We start from the raw sequence: 12,163 nt of genomic DNA, 5'->3' as shown, positions 1-12,163 counted from the left end.
AAATATGTTTACTTTTGGTATTATTGAAGCAGTTTTGATTAATTGGAGTAAAACAGGTGAAAAGGCTCGGCGGTGCAGTAGCATTGGTCACTTGGTCAGATATTGATAGATAAATCGTGAGGATATATAATGACCCTTTGAGGGAGATCAAATTTCTGATTAAATATTTTATATCGGTTGAGAATTGATTATAAGATCTATTAGAACAATCATATATGTACTTACTATATCAACATGCAGGGGTGTTAAAAATGAATATAACTTAGACGATTCGAGACAGACTACTTAAAAAAAATCAAAGTTCAGATTGAAAATTTTTGAGTTCGAGTTGGAGAATTTTTTAGTTGAAAATTTATAGATCAGGATGACACGAATTTAGAGTTTAGTATGTTTTTTTATGTTAAATTAAATTTTATTTTAAAAATTAAAATGTTTTATGTATATTAATATTAATGTTAGTATGATAATGATGGAGTATTGAGATAAAAGTGAAAAATTATTAAAAAAATAAAATAAAAATTATTTTGAATCGGATTATTATTAGTCTACTTGATTGGGTTCGGATTTAAAGATTTCGGATTGTATTTCAATTTGGATCAAGTTGGGATTTTAAAAAAGAATTCAACCCGACCTAAATTGATTCAATTTATTCGAATTGACACCACCCCTACCCACTCGTAGGGGTTTAGGGCAATCGTTGTGATTAATTATTATAATGTGCAATTTTACATATTTAGTTGTTTAATTAAGTAGCTAATATAACTGTTTTAAAATGATTATAATTAATTTAAAGTAATTTTAATAATGTTGAAGTAAGTAATTTTGATAAATTGTCGAAGTTTTTTTTTTTGATATAATAATATTTTATATATAATAATTGTAATTTAAATGATAATGAATTTTTTTAATGTTATAACAGTCATTAAACTTCAATAAGAATTATAATTATATTTTTTGATTTTTTTAAAAAAAAGATGTTATACGGTCTTTTAGTTTTTATCCGATAAAATTTTAGTGTGTAAAAAAAAACGGCTTTTTATTAAAAAAAAAACAACGTAAGCAGAATTATATATTTACCAAAAGGTGTATTATAATTTTATAATTATCGAAAAGCGCATTAATAAATACGAAAGTCTTTTCATCTTTTGCTATACCATTTTTCGAGGCATTCGAAGTATATTTGAATTGTTTAGATTTAAAAATTTCATTAATGATTTAAATTATAATGGCGTCAACATCTTTCTCCCTCCCTCTCTCAACGCGTGCACGCCTCACACTTTTTTAACTCTATGATTGCGAAAAACAATCACACATTTTTAGTTGTGAGATTGTCCCCCAACGAAAGAGTACGTAAGCATCTTCGTGTGTCTGTCAGGCGACATCAAGGGTTTCCGGCGAAAATCCATACTGGTTCAGTCTTTGCAGTGAAATTTAGGGTTTCTGCCAATTCTCACCTTTCATAATGGCGGAAGGAAGTGGGCTGGGTGTTTCATCCTCTGCTGTTAAATTATCCGCAAATGTTTCACCTTCGAAACTATCAGATTTGCAAAGCCTGAACCAGTTTGGACAGAAATTACATTGGAACAATGTGTTAGGTTACTTTAATAGTTTTTTAAAAAAATCCACAAAGAAAGGAAGACATCATAGATGTGTTATTTTACATGATCGACATGTAGTCATGATCAAACAGTTCCCCTTTAGTATTTTCTTAGACATACAAGATATGCAGCATATCTGTGGTATATTGGTCAATATATTTTAAAATTGAAATTCAACTTCTCAAACCTTTAGATTGTCAGATATAATTGTGAATTTTAAGCACGAAGTAGTAGTTTATTAAAATAAAATAGTTTGGAAATCTTAATATTTATTTATGTTTGTTGGTTGACAGCCCTGGTTATTGGTAATCATGGCAACTGAGGGCTCGAAATGATCTCATATCAGACCCAATGTAGTTCTAATATGATTGAATATCAGGCCTAACGTTGGGCTTGATATAGAATCATTTCAAACCCTTGTTTGTCATGATATTATCATATATTATATATCACCATATATAATATATTATCATTTATAGCGTTGGGTCTGATATTCATTTTCTAGGTGTATCGGTTGCATTCACAAAAAGAGACATTTTATTATTGCTTAGTATTGCAAATCATGGTGCTTCAGTTTCGATAAATTTAACTAAAGCATTAGGTGACCTCTTTCTAACTTCTCAAATAAAAAAGAAACTACCAGATCAAGAATTAAGGAGTTGCTTAAATTTTATGCCAGTCGTGTTGAAGAAGATTATGATGTTTTATTATTATGCAAATTCTATATTTTGTATATATTTGTTTGTGTCTTATTTGTTGGTACCCCAAAGTGGTTTTGATGTGATCAACTAAGTTATGTTAGATCCTGTTGTGTTTAACCATGTGTCTAAGTGTGCAGGAGCTTAGGAGCACAACAAGTCGAGCAAAAGACTCAGCTAACGAGAAGGACGGCACGGGAGAGAGCTGATGGGCTCGGTGCGTCCTAGGGACGAGGTGCTGCGGAAGAGTACGCAGGCGGATGAGAAGGAGGCGCGCAGCGTTTCCGAGGGACGAGAAGCCGAAGTGGAATTTTACTCGAAGGTCGGAAGTTGGATTCGGGTGAGCCCTATTCTGGATGGCCGAAATCACTTAAGCGAGCGGAGCCGGAGCGGAAAACTCGGACCGAGGTGAACGAAACCGGAGTAGAGGGCCTGGATCGAAAAGTCACCCATGTTGACTTTAAGGGTCCGAACGCCACGAACCCTTTCGGGCGATCGGAACCCCGTATTTATCCACTTCAACGTGGATGTTGATCGTTGCATCAGGGATAGATTTCTATCCCACTCCAAGCGCTTGGAACGCTTCCAGGCGCCCCGACCAAGGCTATAAATACAGCCTTAGTTCAGAAGCTAAAAAACAACAAGAATTACTGAGCAACACTTGTGCGCTTTTCTTTTTTGTTTCGCTTCTTCATTTCTGTGCGTTAATTGCTGTAAAGAGGCATCTTCGCCTGAAGGAGAAAGTAGTGCACTTTATTTCCTTGGATTAACAACCTCTCCGGTTGTAACCAAGTAAAAACTCTCTAAGTCTTTGTTTGATTTCTTTTTTATTTAATACAAGTGTTCGTTATTTAAGTTAGTTGTCCGAGAAAGGTTCGTTTGTTTTGTTTTTGTGCAGGGTCTATTCAACCCCCCTTATAGCCGGCCGTCAACGATCTTAACAAGTGGTATCAGAGTCAAGATGCTTCAGGAGGACTAACCACCAAACGAAGCACATGAGATGGTTGGGCCAAGCATCTACCCACCAAAGCTCGAGGGGGAGTTCACTAGCTGGAAAAAGAAGATGGAAGCATTTTTCAAAATTGATTTCGATTTGCTTTTAATAATGGAGTTTGGTTTTGTAGTACTTGAAGGCAAAGAAAAATACCACTGGACCAAAAAGGAGCAGGCTAATTCGTGGCAAACGGCAAAGTAGAGTTCCACCTGCTGAGCGTTCTACCTCCACAAGAAGTCAACCGGATCTGAACCTACGAGTATGCGAAGGAGCTCTGGGAAAAATTCTTGGAACTACATGAAGGAACCTCGGATGCGAAACTTGCGAGACGGGATCTGCTCAGAAACCATATCAGCAACATCAAACTGGAACAAGGTGAAACCGTCGTACACCTTCATTCAAGGATAAAGGAGCTCATCACTAGACTCACGAATCTCGGAAAAAAGGTAAGTAATCGAGATTCGCTAAGCTACGCACTTAACGCATTCCCTAGGAATACTAAATGGGCATCTTTAGAAGATGCTTATTACATATATAAAGATTTAGATTCAATTATTTTAGAAGAATTATTTTCAACTTTTGAAGTGCATGAATTGAGATGTGCAGATACGAAGAAGGAGCTGAAGCACAACATTGCATTTAAGGCAACGAAGGACGAACTAGAGTCCGAAACTTCTCTCGACGACGACGAAACAATAATGATGGTAAGGCAATTTAAAAAATTATTTAAATCTAGAAAAACTAACCATCCGCAGGGTAAGAAGAAAAGGACAATCAGATGCTACCAATGCAACAATTAATGACACGTTAAAGACAATTGCCCTAAGTTAAATAACAAAGACAAAGACAAAGGAAAGAATAAGAGGTCTGTCCAAATGAACAAGTACAAGACGCTAAAGGTGGCGTGGGATGAAACGTCGTCCGAATCAAAAGTTAAAGAAATCGCTAGAATTGCACTTATGGCAAGTCATCGAAATGAACACGAAGTAAGCTCTGTTGGGACCAATGTGCCCGCTAGAGGGTTGGGGGTGAATAGCGTTTCGTCGCGCTTGCGTCGGTTTACTTCGTCTTGTTGTTGTGCAGCGGAATACTCGAAGTCAAACACTCACAATGCTAACACCTAGGGTTTACTTAGTATCCACCTCAATAAGAGGTGACTAATCTAAGAATCCACACACGACACGCTATCTTCACTATAAAAACCTCCTTCTCGGTCGCAGCCGGAGGCGGAGAAGCCTCGTACAAACTCACACTACAACACAACACTCACACAAGAAAGAGAAATACAAATACAAATGAATACACTCTCTTCTTGCTTACTTGTGCTTGTTGTTGCCTCTTGAACCTTGAGAGAACACTCTCAAGAGCCTTCAAGAACTGGCGGTGAAGATCGGAGCAAAATCGCAGGAAGAAAGCTCGCAAAGAACTACGGAGAAAATGCTCCGCCCAGGCTTTAAACAGTGCTCCCAATCGATCAAATTCATCCCCAATCGATTACCACGTTAGCACTGCTCCATCGCAGCCGTCCATCATCTGCATCCTGCGCAACAGTCACTTCCCAATCGATCGACCGATCGATTGGGACTGCCTAAATCGATCGCTCGATCGATTCATCACCTTTCTGTGCTCTCGCATCCGCGCGAGAGCTTTTGCTACCCAATCAATCGGCTGATCGATTGGTAGCTCCCAATCGATCGCCCGATCGATTGGGAAAGCTTCTGTGCTCACGATTTCACATCCTAATCGATTAACCGATCGATTGGGCCTTCCCACAATCGTAGCACACTCTAATCAATCGACTGATCGATTGAACCCTAGTTCAATCGATCGCCTGATCGATTAACCAGCCTGAACTTGACCCAAACTCAAGTTCAAAGACTCCAACCCAACTCCCGGTCAACCGTGACCTGTTGGGTCTCCATGCCTAGTATTTGGCCACACCCGACCAACCTCGAACAAGCTTTCTAGCCTCCTCCATCAGCCTTGCATCCCTCGGATATCTCACATCCTTCACGCCTTGCCTTCAGGAGCTTCCTTCGGCCTCATCCTAGTTGTCGGATTATACCACCACACTCGACTAACCTCGAGCTAGCCTTCTAGCCTCCTCCATCAGCCTTTTGTCCCTCGGATATCTCTCCATCCTTCACGCCTTGCCTTCAAGAGCTTCCTTCGGCCTCATCCTAGTTATCTAGTTCTCCTTGCCAAGTCACACTAGGACTTACCTTGCCAAGACCACATGCTTGGACATACAACCTGTACCAAGATCACACTTGGACTTTCCAACTGCTTGGCTCCTCACCAGGACTTTCCACTTGCCTGGCTCCTCACCAGGACTTTCCAATTGCCTGGCTTCTCACCAGGACTTTCTCTTGCCTAGCTCCTCACTAGGACTTTCCCGTTGCTTGGCTCCTCACTAGGACTTTCCCTTGCCTAGCTCCTCACTAGGACTTTCCAAATGCCTGACTCCTCACCAGGACTTTCTCCTGCCTAGCTCCTCACTAGGACCTCCTGTTGCCTGGCTCCTTACCAGGACTTTCCCTTGCCTAGTTCTTCACTAGGACTTTCCAAATGTCTAACATCCAGTTAAGACTTTCACCACTGCCTAAACTCCAGTTAGGACTTCACCACTGCCTAACCTCCAGTTAGGACTTCTAGACTCTTAACCTCCAGTTAGGACTTACAGACGCCTAACCTCCAGTTAGGACTTACCCAGTCAAGTCTCCTGTCATCCCTGACCTACTTGACTTGTATTCTCATCAACCTAGTCAACCCTTTGACCATCTCCAAAACCAGACGATTGCCCTAGCAATCTCCATATACTGTCAAACATCAGAACTCAAATCCCGACTCAAGCTTGACTCAACTGAAGCTTAGTCAAACTGGTCAAACTTGACCTAGGGAAATTGCCCTAACAATCTCCCCTTTTTTGATGTTTGACAATACCTCTAAGTTAGGCTAATTCCCATAGCATTAACCTCTTCTTTATACCAAGGCGAAATCCCATAGCATTAACCTCTTCTTGGGATGAAGGCCTAACTTAACCTTCCATTCTCCCCCTTTGTCACACATCAAAATCAAAAAACAAATCCGTCTCCATAAGAGTTAACTCTTCATTGTTTACAACCTCATACGTTGTTAACAACCCCACAATGAAGATCTCATAGTCTTCATTACCGCCAAAGCTCCCCCTTGAGCTCTACTTCACTTCACAATGCTCATCCTAGAGCATGCATTAACTTCCCAATGAAACTCCCATTCATTGTATTCAATGCTCCCCCTTGAGCAGTAATCTTCTTCTCCATGCTCATCCAAAAGTATTTTTCACATTACCAATGAAGGTCCGATCTCCTTCATTAACCCAATGCTCCCCCTTGAGTAGTAATCTACTCCACAATGCTCATCTGAGAGCATTTATCATCCTAGCAATGAAGATAACCAATCTTCCATTGCTCCCTAATACTCGACCCTGAGTATTAATTCATCACGAAGGTTTACCCCCCTTCCAAGGTCTTTGAAAAGATTTTTATGTTTTCAAAGAGTAATTCCCCCTAAAAACATGGTTAAACTTCTATCATTACACCAACAATGACTTGGTGTTCCTAAATAGTTAGGAAAAATCAAACTTGAAGTTTTGATGTTCAAAATTCAATAATGAAACTAAACCTCAATCTAAACTTTACCTGAGTCTACCTTAACCAATCCATACTTGCTTTCATCATGAAAGCTCCCCCTAAATGTATACAAGTGTATTCTAAAAGGTTAGGAATGGTTAATGACTCTTGAAAACCAAAATTTGAAGTTTTGAAGTTCTAAAATTTGAAATTGAAACTAAACCCCCATCTTAAACTTCACTTTGATTTATTTTAACCAATCCATACTTGTTTTCATCAAGAAAACTCCCCTAAATGTATATAAATGTATTCCAAGGGGTTTGGAATAGTTAACGACCCTTGAAAACCAAAACTTGAAGTTTTAAGGTTCCAAAATTCAGAATTGAAGCTAAATCTTATCCTAAACTTCACTTTGGTATTTTTCTTAACCAATCCATACTTGTTTTCACCATGAAAACTTTCCCTAAATGTAAACAAATATATTCCAAGGGGTTTGGAGTGGTTAACAGGACTCAAAGTGACTTAAAGTGCTGAAATCAGGCTTTTCCAGCCAAAATCAGACTTCCCAATCGATTGAAATTGGAACTCAATCGATTGAATTCACTTCAATCGATCCATTGATCGATTCAGTAAGCTACTGCTCGCAGAAATTTTCTCTGAATCGATTGACTGATCGATCTAACCTGGGTCAATCGATTGGATGATCAATTCACTATCCTTCTGTTTGTGGGGATTGACTTCCCAATCGATCGACTGATCGATTGAACCCAATCCAATCGATCGGATGATCGATCCGATCGATTGGGTTTCTGATTTCTCTGAAATCCAATTTCAGCGAAATTTAGAAACTCCCCAAAAATTATACAAAAATCTAAAAATCATGAAAACTCATGTAGTCATTATTTAGGGTATACTTTATCATGGAAAAATAGTTTTCTATGAAAATACTTCCTATTTTCAAAGATTGACACAACTTTAAAAATCCTTGAAAACTTCTATGTTTTCTCCTAGTTTGTGTCTAACTTTTCAATGATGATTACTATCAAAAGATAGTCTTCACCAAGGTTTTCAAAAAGCATTTTAAAATCATTTTCAAAACCAATATCCAACCATGTTGTTTGAGCTCAATGCACATGACTTGTACATTAGCTTTCCCAATAATTGGAAGACACATAACTATGTGTTTTGATGAACCTAAAACTCCATAAGATGCACTAGATCAACATCTTGAGTTTTGTTCACCATCCTAACATCTCACTTGTATCTAATGTGTACTAAAATACATACAAGTTACCTTATGGTTCTTTGTGAGATGTGAATTTGGTTTTGCCCTAAACTAAGGGATCATGCATATCTACCTAGGCATTGTGAGACTTATGATCATCCACCTATGATGTCATTTGGTATAATCCCACTTGTTGAGATATTTCCATCCATAATAAATGCCTTTAGTCCTTAATTTATAAGGAAATTAACATAATGCATGATGATTGATGGCATACATTGAAATAAGCATTTTTCAAAAGAAAAAAATATGCTATAGCTACATGATGTATGTATGACATGACATGGTATTTTTGTATTTTTCATAATAAGAATGAATGCAAAAATAATAAATATGATGTCATGACATATGATGGGCAAACAAAGCATGACAAATTAGCATAAATAAAGTACCTAGATTACCTATCTAAGTGTCCTTAAACCTTAGCTAATCTTAAAGTTAAATCCTAGATTGCCCAATTTCATCAAGAAGGTGTCAAACCCCAACTTGACATTTCTTTACTCTCTTGATTTATTTATGTCAATTAAAATTAAGCACATTCCTCAAATTTTGGCATATTTATCCTCCCAAAGGAGTAATCAGTCCGATTAAGGCTTATATTTTCCTTAACCCATTAAGAGAACATCAAAGTCTCAACTTAGTATCTCTTATGGTTTTCCTTTAAATGTGCCAATTGAAATTAAGATTTCAATCTTCAAATATTTGTTTGGCACATATTACTCCTTTTAAGGATCAAACATTAGATTTAGACTTAATTTTGCTCTTAAAATCCCTTAAGAACATACTAATATCTCAACTAGACATTTCTTATCCTTTCTTCAAGTGTACCAACTTACATTAAATGTGATTCCTCAAAGTTTGGCACAACTTACTCTTCCAAGGAGTAATTACCTTATATTTTAAGACCGGATTTGCCCTTGACTCCCTAAGAACATACCAAAATCTCAACTTGGTAGTTCATATGATTCTCCAAATTTTACCAATTTAATTTAACCATAATTCCTTAAGATTTGGCACATTTTACTCTTTCTAAGAGTGACAATTTGGATTAAGGTTTACATTTCCCTTAATTCCATAAGAAAATGCTGAATTCCAAATTTGGCATTTCTTTTGCTTCTCTCAAGTGTGTCAATTTTAAATTAGATTCAACTTCTCCAACTTTGACATATTTTTGCTCTTCAAGACTTAATCACATTTGATTAAAGCATGAGTTTTCTCTTAATTCCTTAAGAAAGTATCAAAATTCTAACTTGATTTTTCTTATACTTTTCTTAAGTGTGCCAATTTAGATTAAGTTCAACTCTTCAAATTTTGGCACATATATTACTCTTTCAAAGAGTAACCCTACAATCCTTTTCATTTTCAAAGGTTAACAATAACCTTGAAAATGCTCTCAAGTGTCAACTTTAACAAGGTTGGGTAACTACCCTTCCAATTGGAGTTGATACTCTATAAACTCATCTAGGGTGTAGAGAATATGCTCCTAGGAACTCAAAACCTATTGGTGCTCCTTGGATGCTCTAGGTACTCACTAGGAATGACTTCCCTAGATACCTTCCTAAGGACCTTTCTAGGCTTCTTAAAAGCCTTAGTCACTTCTACTAGGTCACTTTTGGAATAACTTCCCTTGTAACCTTCTTTGTGACTTTGTTTGGTCTTTTTGAAGCCTTAGTCACCTTTACTAGGTCAACTTTAGGGATGACCTCCCTTGTGACCTTTTTTGTGACTTTGTTGGACTTTTTAGAAGTCTTAGTCACATTGATCTTGTCAAAAATACTTTTAGGGATTTCTTCCCTAGTATCTTTGACTTGACCTCTAAACCTAGGGTTGGTCCCATAGCTATATGGAACCCTATGAAAGGAAGTCACATCCTTCTTGGTTTTAGGTTTGTATCCCAAACCCTTATAGCTATTGGATGGCTCTTGTCTAGCTTTTCCTAGGTTATGCTCATTTTAACCCCTAAGCATGTTTTCCTTTCTTGCTAGGGTCCTTTCTAAATTATCAAGTCTTGTCCTCAAGACTTGATTTTCCATCATTAAATCCATAGATTTGGATTTTTCTTGACCCCTATGAACATTTCTATTCTTAGACATATATCTAAAGTCCTTAGAGTTATTGCCTAAGTTGTTATTTACCTTCCTAACCTTAGGTATGGTAAATCTAGCATGAGGAGGAATGTATTTTCCCTTAACATTATCATGCTTCCTACTTTCATGATAATTTGCATTAACATGATAAGAATTATTTCTAACATGCATTTTATCATGACTAAGAGGAATTGCACTATTAAAGTTTACCTTGGGTTTGCTCTTAAAAGCTCCCCTAGACTTGTGCTTCCTCCTCTAACTTTGATTGACTTCTTCCCTTTAGGGCATTGACTCCGGTAATGCCCATTTTGATTGCATGAGAAGCACACAATATGCTCTTTGCTCTTGCGTTCCGTGGGACCAATCTCCTTGGGCTTATCCTTGCCCTTGGGTACTACTTGACCCTTCTTCTTGACCAATTTGGGACACTTACTCTTGTAGTGCCCATACTCCCTACACTCAAAACAAATGATATGGTTTTTGTTATTTACAATTGAAGTTTCTATACCTTTGCTTGTAGGGATGATGCTTGATTCTCCATTTGATGTAACTTGAATTGTGGAGGTTGCATCATCTTCTTCTTCTTCTCCTTTTGAGGATGTGGATGCTTCAACCTCTTCAACCCTTGAGGATGCTTCCACCTCTTCCTCTCTTGAAGATGTAGAAGATCTCTCATCTTCTTCCTGTTGGTTGCTACTCGGTAAACCTAATGGTTCCACTGTACAAAAATTTTGTACAAAGGTCTGAACCTTTACCTAGCTACCATGTGTTCTTTTAAATTAAACTTGGATCGCCTACGGAACTTAACACGTTTGATCCAAAGTTTAATCTATTTGTTCTTTTAGGTTTAGACTCGGATCTCCTGCGAACTTAACACGTTCGATCCAAATCACCTAGGTTATTAATTTCATTAAATATTAGTTTCCAAAATTGGCTCCCAGTACTGACGTGGCGAGGCACATGACTTTCTTGGATATGGGAACAACCACCACCGACTAGACAAAGCCTTTTAAGGAAAGTTAATATTTAATTTCCTTAAATAACTTTAGGTCAACCGAAAAGAACAATCAAATCACAAGGAAAAGAAAAAAAAACACAATATCGAAAACAAATTCGAAATACTAGAATCGTATGCCTCTTGTATTTGGTATTATTTTCAAAAATAACTAGTATGATGCGGAAAGGAAAAATACTAGTTATACCTTTTAGAAAGACCTCTTGATCTTCTACTGTATTCCTCTTCTAACCTCGGACGTTGTGTGGGCAACGATCTTCCAAGATGAGGACCACCAATACACCTTCTTCTCCCCCTTGCAAGGTTCGGCCAAGTCAATAGCTCCTCCAAGGATGAAGAAAAAACACCACCAATGCTCCAAGGGATAAAACTTTCTCTCCTTCTTCTCCAAGCTTGAATCCGGCCACCATTTGATCTCCTAGAGGAAGAGAAGATTCGACCACAACAAGGAGGAGAGAGAACTTGAAGGGGCCGGCCACACCAAGGAAGAAGAGAGGAAGAAGAATAATAAAAGTTGTGTGTCTTGAAGGCACCCCAACCCCCTCTTTTATATTCCTTAGCTTTGGCAAATAAGGAAATTTAATTATAATAAAATTTCCTTAACTTTCCTTGACATGAATTAATTGAGAAAAATAAAATAAAATTTCCCAATTAACCTTGTAATGGCCGGCCACCTCATGGAGATCAAACAAGACAACTTTTAATCAACAATTAAAAATTCCTTATTTGTCTTCGGAAATTTTAAAATTAAAATTTCCCTTTAAAATCCCTTCATGGTTGATAAAAAGAAATTTCTATAATTTTAATTTTTCAACATGTGAATAATTTACAAAGAGAAAAAATAAAATATCTTTCCTATCTACAAATAAGGAAAG

Source organism: Zingiber officinale, chromosome 3B (assembly GCF_018446385.1).
Source record: "Zingiber officinale cultivar Zhangliang chromosome 3B, Zo_v1.1, whole genome shotgun sequence".
NCBI lineage: Eukaryota > Viridiplantae > Streptophyta > Magnoliopsida > Zingiberales > Zingiberaceae > Zingiber > Zingiber officinale.
Note: the sequence above shows the minus strand (reverse complement) of the source record.